This window comes from Sus scrofa, chromosome 1 (genome assembly GCF_000003025.6).
Source record: "Sus scrofa isolate TJ Tabasco breed Duroc chromosome 1, Sscrofa11.1, whole genome shotgun sequence".
Lineage (NCBI taxonomy): Eukaryota > Metazoa > Chordata > Mammalia > Artiodactyla > Suidae > Sus > Sus scrofa.
The window spans coordinates 84,161,062-84,166,943 of record NC_010443.5 but is presented as its reverse complement, the minus strand read 5'-3'; the positions used below and the strand labels follow the sequence as shown (position 1 = coordinate 84,166,943).

General features: G+C 38.9%; 1 pseudogene; it reads left to right on the top strand.

The window, feature by feature from the left end:
- On the top strand, positions 4,855 to 5,258 carry LOC100152412 (annotated as a pseudogene).

Below are 5,882 nucleotides of genomic sequence, written 5' to 3'. Positions count from 1 at the left end.
TTCCACCTAGAATCTTCAACAACAATATAAAAGTTTATAGATGAGCTTTTGTTTACATTCTAGTTGTAATATGGTTTACATTATTGCTTATCTATGGAACAACAAATTAAGTTATGATGTTGCTAAAATTATTCATAATTCACTTACCTATCTTTAAAATGAAAGTCCTTGGCCCAACAAACAATGTTTAATTCAGCTCCAGAAGGCTTTTTAAAATGAATTCATTTCCAATCTTCTTTTTATTTGAAGAATCACATTTATTCAATTCACCATCTGTTTCAAAAGGAATATATAATTCTTCCATATGTATTATTTGCAGCAGGTTTTCTACCACAACCCTAAATCAACACAGACAATATGTTTCAGCTTTTCATTTTGTTTTGTTTTTATTGCAATACAAAATTCATGAAGTGCACAAATTTTAAGCATACATATCAATAAACATATATACATGTATATGCATATAAACACACACACAAATGTAACCACCATCCAGATCAAGATATTGAATATTTCTAATACCCCAGAAAGATATTTTATACCCCTTTTTAGTAAATACTCCCCAGAGTTAATGATTAATCTGACTTCTACCACCATAGATTAATCTTGCCTATTCCTGAACTTCCTATAAATGGAATCTGAGGTATATTTCACTTATCACTCTATCTATGCGATTCATCCGTATTGTTATGTGCAACAATAGCTTATTCTTTTTATTACTACATCAATATACAACAATTAATTTATCCATTCCACTGTTAATAAAGTTTTATTGTTGAGCCTCACTGATGAGTCTTTCACCACTTTGGGGAAAAAGTCTTGGCCATTATCTCTTCCAATATCTTCTCTGTTCTGGATTCCAATTACATGCTTATTGATTTTTTGATTGGGTCCCACATGTCTCTTATACTCTGTCCTTATAGTTTTTGCCTCTTTGTGCTTCAGTTGGATATTTTCTATGGATTTATCTTTGATTTATCTATTCTACCTTCTTCTTTATTTATTCTATATTCTTATTTATTCAATCTGCTGATAATCCCATCCAATGAGTTATTCTGTGATTAATACTCTACAAATCACAGTTTTCTGCTTCTTTATAGCCTACTTATGTTTATTGTATGTGATACTTTGTATGTAAAAACACTGCAGGGGCTACAGATGATGTTATTTTCCCCCAGAGAAGATTTACTCTTTGCTCTGTTAGATAAGGAGTTTTAAAATATGAGTTGTATTATGATTTAGGTGCGGCAAGGAAGACATCAGATGAAAGACAGTTTGTTATACTCAGAGATGTCAAGAGAAGGGGGGAAATCACCACCATTGGGGGCCACACAAGGAAGTTCCAGGTTAGCCAGGAGGAAGAATGGAGGGGAAATTGTGGGCAAGAGCCTTTACTGTGGTTTCTGTTGGAGGGAACTGGTGAGGCAGAGTAAACTTGCTTAGGATTGGCTGGTATGAGTAATTTTAGCTGGCTGTGGGGCATAGAAGTTGCTCTGAGTTGTCAGTATCTGGTCCTGGGGTGACTAGGACAGATGGATAGTGGCTCAGGGTCCATTAAAGAAGATGGCTGGGGAGCCTGGACTCTGGCTTGGTTAGTTTGCTTTGGAAAGGTATCCTCCTGAATGAGTTTTCACTAGCTTAGGAGCTGGCTAACTCTGGAAGGGGCAGTCCCTCAAAGGTTAGCAAGGCTACAAGAATGCAGAAAATAAAAGACATGATTAATACCGTAAAGAACTGATAACTTCAGTTCAGTCAGAGATTGTGCCAGCTTGAGGTAGGTTGAAGTTTTAATAAGACTCAATTCAGTTCTGGTTTGTCCCTATTCCTACTGCTTGTCTAGGCTTCCCTCTGGAGGTTTAGGATGAGTTCAGTGGCCTCTCATTCCACACAGGTTCAAAACTTGGTCAATGCCTTAAGGAGGGAAACTTTCACATTTGTGTTACAATATCTGTCTAGCAGGTCTTTGTCTCCTTAGTACTATAAGACAATGGAAGTCTTCATTCTGTCTTTATGGCCAGTGCCACAGACTCCTGCATCACCACCAGAATTAAGAAAGAGGTCTATAAAGAAAACCAAGTCTGTGTTCTGGTCTCCCCTCCTTTTCCATTTGTGATGCCAATCCCATGCTGGCTTCTCTTTTCCCCAGTAAAGTTCCTCTCCTTTGCATAGGAAAACGTGATCCTCAGCCCACATTGCAAATTGTTAATGCTCCTAGGAATAAAACTGCTAGCAGACATCTAGGCATCTCAGAAGAGTTTCTTCCTCTCTGGATTTTATTTACCTAGTCTTGATTACTTTGACAGCTTTTCAGTGTCATTAAAAGTATTATTTTTGGAGGAGTTCCCATCATGGTTCAGTGGTAATGAACCCAACTACTATCCATGAGGACGCAGGTTCAATCACTTGCCTCACTCCGTGGGTTAAGGATCTGGCGTTGCCATGAGCTGTGGTGTAAATTGCTGATGTGGCTTGAATCCTACATTGCTGTGGCCATGGTGTAGGCCAGCAGCTGCAGCTCTGATTCAACCCCTACCCTGGGAACTTCCATATGCTGCAGGTGCTGCCCTAAAAAGACCAAAAAAAAGTAGTATTTTTGCCACTAATTTCAGTAAGAGAGTAGCCTGCCAAAACCTACTATATCCCACCCAGAAACAGGTGTATATTATGTGTTTTTAAGACTTTTTTTTTTTTTTTTTGCTTTTTTTTTTTTAGGGTTGTACTTGTGGCATGTGGAAGTTCCCAGGCTAGGGATCGAATCGGAGCTACAACTGCTGGCCTATGCCACAGCTGCAGTAATGCAGGATCCGAGCCGTATCTGCAACCTACACCACAGCTCACAGCAATGAAGGATCCTTAACCCATTGAGCAAGGCTAGGGATTGAACCCACATCCTCATGGATCATAGTCAGGTTTGTGTTAACCAGTGAGCCATGAAGGAAACGCCCAAGACTTCTATTTTAAAGAAGGAATAAAAACAAACCAAATTATAAAAGACAGATGAAAATAAAGATGCAATGCATTATAAGGTACATGAATCATTATTCAAGATTACTGAGGAAAAACATATGTTAACTGAATTTTTATTTTAATCAAGTATATATATGGCCTTTCCGATTAAGCATTCCTAGCTGTCTTATTTGTTGGTTGAGAGAGTTGCTCATGACCAACACCCTGATATTCATTTTACCATCCTTATTCAATTCCCATCAGTGACACAAGAGAGAAAGACAAGAGGACCACTGCCTTCCCTCTAAGAGACAAACACAGAAAAGTTTACCCATCCTTTCTTGGCTATCATGTGTGGAATGTGACAGCCATTGTGCCATTAGCTGGGGGAAGAGGTCTTCATGAGGCATGGCAGAGTGGAGATATAAAAAGAATCTGAGCTGCGATGAGACTCTTGAGCCACTGAGCCAAACTTGGTGTCTAATGTATCTTAGGACTTCCTATAATATGTGGTATTAAGTGCACTCATTAAGGCACTATGAGTCCCCACACTAACTACAGCAACTTCTAGTTAGAGGGTTCTCAGTACATATTTCTTACAGGGATAAAAAAATCAGTGGAAGGATGTTATCTAAGATAAGATGACAATTAGTCAATTTATCCATTGAATGAATTATTTTAAGGCATCACTAAGAGAAGTAATTACTCAAGCTTACTGTCAGATTCATATTTCACAATCTATATTATAATCAATGCCACCTAAGCGACCAAAGCATTAGAAACTCTGCTACTTTAACAAGTAACTCTTTGATATAAAGAGCCTTGGACTTGAAATCAAAAACTTGGGTTCAAGAATTAGTTGTGTATGGCTTTGGATAAATACATGAATGATAAGAAAAACATTCAACAATCGCAGCTACAGCTCTGATTAGACCCCTAGCCTGGGAAGCTCCATATGCCATGGGAGCAGCCCCAGAGAAGGCAAATTTATCACATTTATCAAATGCCTTTCATGTAACAGATAACATGTTAAGCTCTGTGCATATATTATATCATTTAATTCTTCTAAGAACCCAATAAAGTAGATAGTATATCATGTCCATTTTTAAAAGGGAATAAACCGCCATTAAGAATTTGGATTTTAGGAGTTGCCATCTTGGTTCAGTGGTTAATGAATCCAACTAGGAACCATGAGGTTGAGGGTTCGACCCCTTGTCTCACTCAGTGGGTTAAGGATCCAGTGTCACCATGAGCTATGGTCACAGATTTGGCTCGGATCTGGCGTTGCTGTGGCACTGGAATAGGCCAGCAGCTACAGGTCCGATTAGACCCCTAGCCTGGGAACCTCCACATTCTGCGGGAGCAGCCCCAGAAAAGGCAAAGACAAAAAAAAAAAAAAAGAATTTGGATTTTAGGTAATAGAGGCATAAAGAACTTGAGAAATTCCTCCTGAAGATAACAATTATTTAAACTGGGAATGGATATTAAACTATTTCAGGGTAGGGGGAAATGACCAAAAGTAGATAGAAACATAAAAAGAATTTACTCATTGAGGAGTGTTACTGTGTTGCATAATAACTGAATTTGTGGCTTTCTCACCTGGAGGGTGCTTCTGAGTGATGCATCCCCAACTCGACACAGAAAACTACACCTTGGCTAGAGGTGGCAGATGACAGAGTTAAGAGCAACAAAGCAGCTACACATTTAAGGGGTAAATTTTTAAAGCATGAGAATTGTAAAGAATGACATCTAAAATCTGAGTATAAAATTTGCTCAGATCCATTTGGGGCTGGTGAACTACACAGGTGCAGCAGAGACATCCATGGAGACCATTCTACAATAACAGCTATTCCTCCTCTCTTCCTTGGAGCTGCCTGCAGAAGTGGCGGTCATCTCCCACTTGGCATCATGGCCGATCTCGAACCTGTTGTGAAGCCCAAGATCATCAAAAAGAGGACCAAGAAGTTCATATGGCACCAGTCAGACCAATATGTCAAAATTCAGCAGAACTGGTGGAAATTCAGAGACACTGACAACAGGATGTATAGAAAGTTCAAGGGCCAGATCTTGATGCCTAACATTTGCTATGGGAGCAACAAGAAAACAAAGCACATGCTGCCCAGTGACTTCTGGAAGTTTCTGGTACACCATGTAAAGGAGCTTGAAGTGCTACTGATGTGCAATAAATCTTATTGTGTTGAGATGCTCACAACATCTCTTCCAAGAACCGCAAAGCCTTTGTGGAGACAGCGGCCCAGCTGGCCATCAGGGTCACCAATCCCAATGTCAGGATGGCTTGGATCCTGAGTTGAAATGAACAGATGGCTAATGTGCACATTGTATCTGTATTATAAACCATGAAACTTGAAAAAAAAATAATAACAGCTATGGCAAATCAAAGAAAAACTGAGCAGAGCATTCTTACTATGACACAATGGGTTAAGATCCAGCATTATCTCTGTGGTGGCACAGGTTTAATCCCCAGACCAGCACAGTGGGTTAAGGATTCAGTGTTGCCACAGCAGTGGTGTAAGTCACAGCTGTGGCTCATATTAGATCCCTGGCCTTGGAATTTCCATATGCAATGGGTGCAGCACCCCCCCCCAAAAAAAAAGAAAAGAAAAAAGAAAAACTGAGCGAAGACTGCACCTACTGCATACCTCATTGGAGTCAACACTCACAGTCTGAATACAAGCAAGGTAACTACTGATTATAGAAAAAAATCCAAAAACCCTCAGAAGAATATAAAAAACTTTACTGACAGACATTAATTTTTGTCTTTTTAATATTATTTTTCTTCCATTTGTTAATAATTGATTGAAGTTTGATTTACAATGTTGTGATAATTTCTGCTTTACAGCAAAGTAATGTAGTTATACATATACACATATCCATTCTTTTTCAGATTCTTTTCCCATATAGATTACCACAGAATA